Below are 12,608 nucleotides of genomic sequence, written 5' to 3'. Positions count from 1 at the left end.
CTTCAATTCACTTCTCTCTGCGTGCTCCTTCATCCGATCCTTGGTACTTTCCTGCAGTTTGCTATTTAGTTTAGAGAAGAAACTCATTCAGCCTTTTTGTCTCTAGAGTCTAGTTTTAGTTAGTGTGGTGGGTTAAAATTTACCACACTACATTTTCCAAGTAGCTTGCCCATCACTGGTGGATACGCTGGTGTCTCTGCAGATTATCTAACCTAATGAAACTATTGCCACACTGTTTACAGTGGTATGGTTTTTCTCCAGTATGGATACGCTGGTGTTTCTTCAGATCACATAACTGACTGAAATTCTTCTCACACTGTTTACAGTGGTATGGCTTTTCTCCAGTGTGGAAACGCTGGTGAGTCTTCAGTTGACCTGACTCAGTGAAACTTTTTCCACACTGTTTACAGTGGTGTGGTTTTTTTTCCAGTGTGGATACGCTGGTGTGTCTGCAAATGATCTAACCTACTGAAACTATTGCCACACTGTTTACAGTGGTATGGTTTTTCTCCAGTGTGGAAACGCTGGTGAGTCTTCAGTTGACCTGACTCAGTGAAACTTTTTCCACACTGTTTACAGAGATATGGTTTTTCTCCAGTGTGGATACGCTGGTGTTTCTTCAGATCACTTAACTGTCTGAAATTCTTGTCACACTGTTTACAGAGATATGGTTTTTCTCCCGTGTGGGTGCGCTGGTGTACCTGCATAGAATCTAACCTACTGAAAGTCTTGCCACACTGTTTACAGTGGTATGGTTTTTCTCCAGTATGGATACGCTGGTGAGTCTTCCGTTGACTTGACTGTGTGAAACTTTTGCCACACTGTTTACAGAGATATGGTTTTTCTCCAGTGTGGATACGCTGGTGTACCTGCATAGAATCTAACCTACTGAAACTTTTGCCACACTGTTTACAGTGGTATGGTTTTTCTCCAGTGTGGATACGCTGGTGTTTCTTCAGATCACATAACTGACTGGAATTCTTCTCACACTGTTTACAGTGGTATGGCTTTTCTCCAGTGTGGAAACGCTGGTGAGTCTTCAGTTGACCTGAATCAGTGAAACTTTTTCCACACTGTTTACAGTGGTATGGCTTTTCTCCAGTGTGGATACGCTGGTGTTTCTTCAGATCACATAACTGACTGAAATTCTTGTCACACTGTTTACAGGTGTGGGTCTTCTTTCCTGTGTAACTCGGCTGTTTTTTCTTTACTTCTCCCGCCAGAGCTACATTCTTGGTAACCTGTTGATGACTGTTAGATTTAGGTTCATCCGTGTCTCTTTGTTTCTGGCTGGTTACAGAGTAGTTTGGTTGCAGACAGGCTGCTGAAGGGATCCCTTCTTTCCTCTGTGTTTGGCAGTAGAGGTCGTTGTGGCTCCTCTTCATTGGTTCATGGAGGAAGGTGGAGGCATAAGGACACTCGGAACAGGAGACCTGATTCTGGAAATATTGGGACTCACTCCTTCCTTCCATTATCAAAATAATGGTCTGTTATGAGAATGACCGTTGTAGGTTCCTCTGTTGGGGTTCGACAATAGTCACTCGCTTGGGCTGTGTCTCCAGAAAATGCTTCAATACAAACCTCTGAACATCACACTGAGGTGAAAGTAAAGACAATTCACACTTTATGTAGGCTGACCAGGATCTAAGGTCTGACATCACAGACACAACACAAACTGTTGCGGTGAAAGCCAGGAAATGCTGATTTGCGCAGGCCGTCCATTTTGGAGAGATCTGATAGGTGAACCAATATTTCTCCAGCGCTTGCTCCATGCACGCCCGCCCCTCTAGACCAGAAAGCACGCTGGGCCAGGCTGATCGCCGTGAAACCTTAACACAGTATGTGTGTACACTCCCAGCAGGCTCAGGAAGAACCTCTGTTCCAATACAGCATATTTATTTTAAATTGGCCTCATGGTGACGTTTATTAACAGGCCTCTTCATATTTTGGTCCACGGACTCACGGAATACTGGATTGTTTCATCATGACAAAACTTCACTCTTTTACAGACAGACAGAGTCTAGAGGCCTCGTCCACACCTCGTCTTTGAGAGAAAGAAGACCATAAATACCTGACCCTAACCTAACCTCAGTAAAACGATATACCTAAACCTAACCTTAACCCAAAAATAAATCTCCATATATGGGCATAAAAGGGACACAGACAGATGGGTGGAACTGCTACTCTGACACGGATACAACTGGTATTGCATAAACCCTAAAAAACATGGTTGCGTTTAGTTCTATCTCGGGGGTGTGTGTGTGTGTGTGTGTGTGTGTGTGTGTGTGTGTGTGTGTGTGTGTGTGTGTGTGTGTGTGTATTAATTATTGGTAGGCCATCGGTCTTGAGAAGCAGGAAGTTATGAATATTGGTTAAAATTACAAACACAAAATATAGATATAGATGTATATATTATGCATCTCCAATTCTGCATGAGTAATGGTGCCTGGCCACGGTGGTCTGCCGGCCCCCAGCCCTCCCATTAGCCAATTTCAATATAGGAATTAGGAAGACATTGTTGCAACATTTATTTGGGTCTTAAATTACATTTGTCGGGGTTTTAAAAGGACCTTAAAAAGTATTACATTTTACTTTCAAAGAACCCTTTAATGTGTTTGAGGATTTGTGTTGTTTAAAATGGATTAAGGCGTTATACAGTATGCCTCATTATATTACCACAGATTAAGTGTTCCTGTTGCCATATAGTTTGAATTATAATGGCATGAAACACAGTAATCTAAAAAGAACACAACATCCATTGCCTTTCATTATTTTATTGCCATCTACGCTAATAAACGTAGCTAGGCTAATGGGACGTATTTATGCCAGCTATGCGTATAAGCGTAGACAACCGTTTACTCTATATATGAACGCGCCATCCGTCTGTTTACCTTTTAGCATTGCTCTTGCTCGTGTGGACCTCCTCCTCCACCACCAGTGATGCGATTGTTAAATCCAGCTCCGTTGAGCCTCCATTATAACCCGAAAGCGTCGTATCTCCAAAGGTTTGAGAGCTGTCCATGGTGCGTCGCTGTGCACCCGACGATCGTAAATCATTTGTGAGTTTGTATCGCATCGCTGAAAAAATTTACCTGGTTGCACTGCTAGCTAAAGGCTGCGGGCTAATAGGAGTGGTGTTGCATTCCTGGGATGGGAAAGGAGTGAAAATCCACTCCTGTGTCAGTCTCAAGAAACACAATCTTGATCCCTCTGTTTTGGGTAACTATCGACCCATTTCAAATCTACCCTTTCTGGGCAAGGTTTTAGAAAAATGTATCTTTCATCAATTGGATGTGTTTCTACAGAACAATAATGTGCACAACAAATTCCAATCTGGCTTTAGGAAAGGCCACAGCACAGAAACAGCACTTGTAAAAGTAATGAATGATCTGAGGGTGTCTGCTGATAAGAAACATGTATCCGTTCTCTTACTTCTAGATTTAACGGCTGCATTTGACACGATTGATCACTCAATTTTAATACAGCGTCTGGAGCACTGGATAGGCCTGTCTGGTACGGCCCTGTCCTGGTTTTCCTCCTACCTATCAAACAGAAGTTACTTTGTCAATCTAGCCGAGTTTGACTCAGACAAACACGACATCAGTTCTGGTATTCCACAGGGCTCGATTCTTGGCCCTCTGCTTTTCTCCTTGTACATACTGCCATTGGGCGAACTCATTGCCAATCACGGAGTCAATTTTCATTTATATGCTGATGATACCCAATTATATCTATCTGTGGCTCCAGATGATCCCTGTGCTTTAGACCCGCTGCTTACCTGTCTGTCTAGCATCAAATGTTGGATGAGTGAGAACTTTCTCAAGCTAAATGAGGACAAGACAGAAGTTCTTATAATCGGCTCTAGTGAGCAGAAAGAATCAATATTAAGCAGACTTGGCAACCTGACTGTAGACAGTAACAGTACAGTAAAGAACCTGGGGGTTATTATTGATTCTGAATTTAATTTTAATTCACACATTAATCATGTTACCAAGATTGCCTTTTTTCACCTTAGAAATATTGCACGAATCAGAGCCTATGTGTCCTTGGACGATGCAAAAACGCTAATCCACGCCTTTGTTTTCTCTCGGCTTGATTACTGCAATGCACTTTTTTCAGGACTGCCTAGGAAAACAACTGACAGATTACAACTTGTCCAAAATGCAGCAGCCAGAGTTTTAACTAGAACTAAGATGAGAGAACATATTACTCCAGTTTTGGCATCACTGCACTGGCTTCCGGTTGTTTTTAGGATTGATTTTAAAATTATTTTACTTGTCTATAAAGCCCTCAATGGTCTCGCACCTTCCTACCTACATGACTGCTTGCCTAAATATGTCCCAAACCGCCCGTTAAGGTCTTCCACTGCTGGCCTGCTCGCTTTGCCAAAAAAAATGGCAACTAAAAAATACGGGGAAGCAGCTTTTTGCTTCTACGGGCCATCGGCATGGAACAAGCTCCCTCTGTACCTTCGTCAGGCAGCCTCTGTAGACATTTTTAAAGCTCAGCTCAAGACCCACTTCTACAACATTGCCTTTAAGTGATCTTATATTTTTTGTTATTCATGTCCTCACTGTATTGCATTACTGCTTGTTTTTTAATGTTGTTGCCTTGCTTTTCTTTTATGCTTTGCTTTTATTGTATTCTCCATTGTTCTGTAAAGCACTTTGAGCTGCATTTGATGTCATGAAAGGTGCTATACAAATAAAGTTTTATTATTATTATTATTAGTGTGGATACGCTGGTGTGCCTGCAGTTGACCTGACTCTGTGAAACTTTTTCCACACTGTTTACAGTGGTATGGTTTTTCTCCAGTGTGGATACGCTGGTGTTTCTTCAGATGACTTGACACAATGAAACTTTTGCCACACTGTTTACAGAGGTATGGTTTTACTCCAGTGTGGATACGCTGGTGTGACTGCAGATTATCTAACCTACTGAAACTATTGCCACACTGTTTACAGTGGTATGGTTTTTCTCCAGTATGGATACGCTGGTGAGTCTTCAGCTGACTTGACGCAATGAAACTCTTGCCACACTGTTTACAGACAAATGGCTTTTCTCCAGTGTGGATACGCTGGTGAGTCTTCAGTTGACTTGACTGCGTGAAACTTTTGCCACACTGTTTACAGTGGTATGGTTTTTCTCCAGTGTGGAAACGCTGGTGAGTCTTCAGTTGACCTGAATCAGTGAAACTTTTTCCACAATGTTTACAGTGGTATGGTTTTTCTCCAGTGTGGGTACGCTGGTGTTTCTTCAGATTACCTAAATGACTGAAATTCTTGTCACACTGTTTACAGTGGTATGGCTTTTCTCCAGTGTGGATACGCTGGTGTTTCTTCAGATCAGCTAATTGACTGAAATTCTTGCCACACTGTTTACAGAGATATGGCTTTTCTCCAGTGTGGGTACGCTGGTGTTTCTTCAGATTACCTAAATGACTGAAATTCTTGTCACACTGTTTACAGGTGTGGGTTTTCTTTCCTGTGTAACTCGGCTGATTTGTCTTTACTTCTCCCGCCAGAGCTACATTCTTGGTAACCTGTTGATGACTGTTAGATTTAGGTTCATCTGTGTCTCTTTGTTTCTGGCTGGTTACAGAGTAGTTTGGTTGCAGACAGGCTGCTGAAGGGATCCCTTCTTTCCTCTGTGTTTGGCAGTAGAGGTCGTTGTGGCTCCTCTTCATTGGTTCATGGAGGAAGGTGGAGGCATAAGGACACTCGGAACAGGAGACCTGATTCTGGAAATATTGGGACTCACTCCTTCCTTCCATTATCAAAATAATGGTCTGTTATGAGAATGACTGTTCTAGGTTCCTCTGTTGGGGTTGGACAATAGTAACTCGCTTGGGCTGTGTCTCCAGAAAACGCTTCAATATAAACCTCTGAACATCACAGTGAGGAGAAAGTAAAGACAATTCACACTTTATGTAGGCTGACCAGGATCTAAGGTCTGACATCACAGACACAACACAAACTGTTGCGGTGAAAGCCAGGAAATGCTGATTTGCGCAGGCCGTCCATTTTGGAGAGATCTGATAGGTGAACCAATATTTCTCCAACGCCCGCCCCTCTAGACCAGAAAGCTCGCTGGGCCAGGCTGATCGCCGTGAGACCTTAACACAGTATGTGTGTTGTCGTGGAAATTTAGAGATAACCATTTAATAATACTCCAAAGTTACGGTTTGGTGCAGTGCCTTCTGTTGTTTTATGACGTCACTGTCCCATTTGGTGAAATGCCTTGTGGCTGTATGTTGGGGGTTGTCTGTGTGAGAGAGAGCTATAAAGGCTGTCCTGTCTTGTCCTTCTGGGAGCCAGACTAGGGTTTCCAATACATGAGGAGGTTCATGTAAGTCTCGTCTCCTTACTCGAGTAAAATCTCTATACTCTATAACTCCGAATTCTTGTGTTGTCTCATTATTCATTATTATGATTTGTCTTTTGAGCATATGTCCACAGATTCCATTACAATTTGGAGGTTTCCCACCGAGATATGCTGTAGGCTTGGCGTTTCGGCCTGGTGGGTAAAGTTCTGTCTTTTGGCTGGGCCGACATCGCGCAAGTGAGTATATGGATCTGTTTGGATGTTCAGAAAATGAGGTATTGCTTTTATTCGGGGTTTTAAAGTATCAGTGATGAATTTGGTTGTGATCACAATTGTTTTTTTGGATGGCCTATATTTAAAGAGGGAAACTGTGAAGTTTTGCCTTTCATGTGTGCATATGAGAGATGGAGGAGCAGTGTTTGGTTGGTTGAATGACTCAAGTTGGTTAGACATGAGGTCTGACGAATGGTAGGGAGAAAAGTAGTCTATTCAATAAATCATTCATTAAGTTGCCTACTGTCTATAGGGGGACGAGTTCCTGCCTAGGGTATCCTGTTGTTTTATGAAACAACGAAAATTGGCTAGTCAGTGTGTGAATGTAGGCCTACTGTGTTGAGTGTTTTGCCTATCTGCCTGTGTGTGTGTGTATGTGTGAGGCAAATGTGTCAGGATGACGGAGTGAATAACTATGTGGAAATGGGAGATTTAATAATCTAAAATGGAGATATGGGAATGCCTGATATAGAGGTATGCCTATAGGAATACATTTTAGTCACATGTTATCACATAATTCTCGAGTCGAGAAAATGGAAATGGTTCCAAAATATGGATAAAAGTAAGGATGTGAGACGAAGGAGAGTGTGAGAGTGGTATGGTTTCATTTTTCATCTTAGCATATTATATTTGGTGTGTTGAAATTATAAGATATTCTATTTTAGATATTGTTACTGTGTAATTTGTGGAGTTAGAGTTAGAGATTTTATATGTGGGGTCAAAGTATTCTTGATGGAAATAGTAACTACGGAAATACCTCATATGAGCAGTGGAATGTCTGAATTAGGACTATTTATTTTTCTTCCTCCTTAACATGGCATGATGGCAGTTGTCATAAAATTTAGGATTGTTTTATGTAGAAAAACAAAATGTAATCTAAATTCCCCAGGCAGGCCATGCCCTGATTAATATTGTAAGTTAGTTTAAGAGCCATGCACCATATTTAGGAGGCTGTCTCCTGGTTTCTGAAAATACATGGCGTGTTGTATGATTATGCCATGGATATTCTTGTAAATCGCTCCGGATTGAGAGCGTATGCTCAATAGCATATTGGACTGTGTCAATTAGTGTAGTAAGATTGTGAGATAAGGATAGCCTGATTTTGTTGAATGGCAGATCTACTATGTGCACGAGGCATGTTGTTTAAATTGTAGACATGTCAGATTGAGAAAAGGAAAACAGCAATAGTGACAGAATAGTAGTATGTTGTTAATGTTAAACTGTTTGAGGTTTAAGATAAAAGCATGTGGCCCGGATTATAAATACCTCAACTTGCCTTGGTAAAAAGTAGGAGGTTAAAGAAGTGCGGATGGAAGGATAAGATTAGGAATAATAGGCCGAAAATATATCACTGAGTACAATGCACTCAAAAGAGCTGAGAAAGGAAAGAGTATTCATAATAGTGATTATTGGTTAAGTTAAGTTTTGCCATAACCGTTTGTTACATAAATATGTTGTTAAGGTAATGATAAGGTTAATTTGAGGAAGCAAAATGTGGCTAGAGGTGGTTTGTATGAGGGCCGTTGTAAAAGCAGGAAAAGATAAAGGAATGTGGAGTGCTACACCCCATGTGGTCAAATACTGCCTGGGGTAGTAGTGGTTTGTTGAGTCAGTAGAGGAAGAAACAGGTGGTGTTCTATATAGGGACCTTAGGTAATTGTCAGAAGAAAATAAAATGAAGTGAGTAATTAGTATACCAGGTTGGTGTTGTAATCTACAGTATGTCTTAAAGTATAAATCTGCAGTATACGATTTCTAAAATATATACCAATGTATTATCCCATTAGGGGTGGGAATCCCCTCAGGTCAGAATGGGTTAAGTTGCTAAATGGTCATCCCCTTGTAGGAGCAGCACGTGTAGTGTCTTTTAAAATAGCTTAAATTAGTTAAGTGCATTGTAAACATTGTCTTTATCAGAGTGAGGAGCTAAACGAAATTTGGGTAGATAGTAACCACAGTAGCATAGTCTATTAACTTCACTATAAATTATAGTGTAGGGTTAAGCCCTCATGGACATGAAATAATAATAATACATGATATTGTTACAATAAGTGTATTAGCCTACCTCATCCTGATATAGTGGATGGTCTAACATTGGTTGTACATCTTAAAAGAGTTAAGTAGTAATTGCATATCTACCAAATAAAGTATGCCAAAAAGCTATGCTTGCCCGGTATAGGAAAATGGGGCAGCGCTTGTGATTAGCAAAGCTGGATAGCATGTGACAGTATTATGATATTATTTGAAGGACAGGAACCCAAAAAGTTAAAATACGGAATAAGACATAGCAGCTACAACTACAATTGCAAAATTTAGAGTGCAAAGGATTGCAATATTATGCAAAAATAAATGTACAGCTGTCAACAAAACCTCATCCTGTTCCGTTGGGAAAAGGATACCATGATCAAATTCAACCCACTGGTTTTGTTTTTTCCAGTATGAGGGGGGTTGATACATCATAAACGAACTGAACATTGGACATTGGTCACTAAATGGACATGGATGAACTGACATTGTGAGATGGAAAACACTGGCAGACAGTGATGAGGGGGACTGGGAATCCCTGGGAATCGCTGAAACACTGGGAGTACGATCAAGAACAAGATTCTTGGACCAACCTGCCTGTGACAACTGGGTGCAAAATAAGCTATTTTTGTGACTGATTGTGTTTGTCCCTGCAGTTATGGAGGGATGAGGTGAAGCCGACAGGTGTACATTGAGATCAAAATGATAGTGAGTGAGTACAGAGTTGCGTTTGTGTAATTGCAGCTGCTATGAAAAAGTGACAGGACGTAAATTTATCTTAACAGAGAACTAAGGATTCCAGCTGTCGCATCTGAGTTCCTGTGACATGGTTAATACATGAAACACTATACGTACAAATACAAATGGAACCAAACAGACCAGAAGTACAAAGATATTGGCTTTAAAAGGTACTTCAAAATGTACAAAATGTACTCCAAAATGTACCACGAGTAAAAGTACTAATAGTGCAGAATGTTACATTTAATGTTTTCAAATGTATAATCTACAAGCTCGACCACGATGCGTCACACTGCCATGCATTGTGAGCGTACAGTGGCCTACTTGCGTAAATGTACTTAGTTCTGAGCGCACGTATACTGGGTCTGGATTGGAGTTGCCGATGTGGAAAGGAAATGTATACTGGATCCAGTGTGCACCACAACAGCGCCGATATATCGGCACTGCTGTGGTGCCTTAACCTTCTAAATGCCACATAATGCAGGGGGGGGGGGGGGGGGGGGGGGCAGCAAAATGTTGCGTTATTGAAAACAAACAAGCACTTCCCAAACTCTGACACTTGGAACAATAATCAAATGCAGGGCATTTCTTTCTTGACAGAAAAAGTAGCTCATAACGTTTCTACGGTGGATTTTTAAGTGGTGCAACCACTTCTACATCCAGCTTGCAATGTCCATGTACCTGTGTACCTGTTTGTGATGTACCTGTGTACCTGATTGTGATGTACCTGTGTACCTGTGTGAGCATGAGTGGTGTGCGCATGCGTGAAATTGGAACGAGAGAAGTATGTGACATGGCTGCCACCTGCTGGACGCAAACGATACAGAGAAGAAATTGGAACGATACAGAGAAGAAATTGGAACGATACAAATTGGAACGATACAGAGAACCAATAGACGGGAGTTGCACCACTTGGTTCACACTGGTGTGATTTTTATGAAACAAAAGCTTTTTGAACAAAACATTCTCATTCTACTGCTCTGCCACCAGAAGGTGGAATGAACTGACACCATCCATTAGGATGGGGGGGGGGGGAAAGGATGTGGATCACATATTATGGGTTCTTTCTTACAAACTGGCCTGAAAGATCATCTGAACAATATGGTGGCCTTGGGGACTGTCTGCATGCCCGTGAGTCAGACAGCCCGTTATAGTCAGACCTGCGTGGTGCGGGTTAAGACTCAACCGGCGGGGCTGCGGGTTAAGACTCGCCCATGGCTTCCTGTGAGGTTATAGGGTTAATGGTCCAACTATACGGGAGGTCGAAGCAATGGCATGTTGCCGCACGCACGCACGCATGCACACACACGCACGCACGCACGCACGCACGCGTAACACCCGGGATTCGAACTCAGGTCTCCCGCGTGAAAATGTCCAACATCTTAAGCACTAGACCAAAGGGATATCCCTATATGGACCAGGGGGGAGATATTAGACTCTGGAGGCCATCCGGCAGAGAGAGGCTCTGAGCCACTCTGCTACACACGCAGGCCAGCACGCGCACACACACACACACGCACGCACGCACGCACGCACGCACGCACGCACGCACGCACGCACGCACGCACGCACGCACGCACGCACGCACGCACACGCACACACACACACACACACACTTGTCCTGTTTCCCGTGCTTTCACTTTGACCATTACCACTTTAAACTATACAAGTCCTGCATAATGGGAATAAAGTGGTTCTGAGTTCAGTCTGTACACTCTGTACACATGCACTATAAAAGCCTCAGCCTTAGTTTCACTCTGAGAGCGTTCAGCGTACAGTTCAGCGTACAGCTCAGCGTTCAGCGTACAACTCAGCGTACAGCTCAGCGTTCAGCGTACAGCTCAGCGTACAGCTCAGCGTACAGCTCAGCGTTCAGCTCAGCGTACAGCTCAGCGTTCAGCTCAGCGTTCAGCTCAGCGTACAGCTCAGCGTACAGCTCAGCGTTCAGCTCAGCGTTCAGCTCAGCGTTCAGCTCAGCGTACAGCTCAGCGTACAGCTCAGCGTTCAGCTCAGCGTTCAGCTCAGCGTTCAGCTCAGCGTACAGCTCAGCGTTCAGCTCAGCGTACAGCTCAGCGTTCAGCGACAGCGTACAGCGACAGCGTTCAGCTCAGCGTACAGCTCAGCGTTCAGCGACAGCGTACAGCGACAGCGTACAGCTCAGCGTACAGCTCAGCGTTCAGCTCAGCGTACAGCTCAGCGTTCAGCTCAGCGTTCAGCTCAGCGTACAGCTCAGCGTACAGCTCAGCGTACAGCTCAGCGTTCAGCTCAGCGTACAGCTCAGCGTACAGCTCAGCGTACAGCTCAGCGTACAGCTCAGCGTACAGCTCAGCGTTCAGCTCAGCGTTCAGCTCAGCGTACAGCTCAGCGTTCAGCTCAGCGTACAGCTCAGCGTTCAGCGACAGCGTACAGCGACAGCGTTCAGCTCAGCGTACAGCTCAGCGTTCAGCGACAGCGTACAGCGACAGCGTACAGCTCAGCGTACAGCTCAGCGTACAGCTCAGCGTACAGCTCAGCGTTCAGCTCAGCGTACAGCTCAGCGTTCAGCGACAGCGTTCAGCTCAGCGTACAGCTCAGCGTACAGCTCAGCGTACAGCTCAGCGTACAGCTCAGCGTACAGCTCAGCGTACAGCTCAGCGTACAGCTCAGCGTTCAGCTCAGCGTTCAGCGACAGCGTACAGCTCAGCGTACAGCGACAGCGTACAGCGACAGCGTACAGCGACAGCGTTCAGCTCAGCGTACAGCTCAGCGTACAGCTCAGCGTACAGCTCAGTGTACAGCGACAGCGTACAGCGACAGCGTACAGCTCAGCGTACAGCTCAGCGTTCAGCTCAGCGTACAGCTCAGCGTACAGCTCAGCGTTCAGCTCAGGGTACAGCTCAGCGTTCAGCTCAGCGTTCAGCTCAGCGTTCAGCTCAGCGTTCAGCTCAGCGTTCAGCTCAGCGTTCAGCTGGAACCAAACGGACCCAAACGGGCCTCGTCGTCATTATTCTGTGACTTACACTTGATGTCACTTCAGCAAAAGCACTACATGAAACCATGTGACGTAAAGTAACTAAGTACATTTACTTAAGTACTGTACTTACGGAAAGTACATTTCCACCACTACATGAAACACTATACGTACAAATACAAATGGAACCAAACAGACCAGAAGTACAAAGATATTGGCTTTAACCCATTCTGACCTGAGATCAGATTCATACGAGGTTTCCACTGGACACACACTGGTCTGATTAAAAGGTACTTCA

At 43.7% G+C, this 12,608-nt stretch overlaps 1 protein-coding gene across 1 annotated transcript in view; it reads right to left on the bottom strand.

The window, feature by feature from the left end:
* The window catches only part of kcnn3 (potassium intermediate/small conductance calcium-activated channel, subfamily N, member 3), a gene marked incomplete at both ends in the record, with an annotated part of 243,583 nt that overhangs the window by 148,407 nt on the left and 82,568 nt on the right, over window positions 1-12,608 (bottom strand). The window lies entirely within an intron of this gene.

This window comes from Protomyctophum parallelum (assembly GCF_964188405.1).
Source record: "Protomyctophum parallelum genome assembly, chromosome: 3".
In the NCBI taxonomy this organism is placed as follows: domain Eukaryota; kingdom Metazoa; phylum Chordata; class Actinopteri; order Myctophiformes; family Myctophidae; genus Protomyctophum; species Protomyctophum parallelum.
Note: the sequence above shows the minus strand (reverse complement) of the source record. Positions and strands in the feature narration are given on the sequence as shown.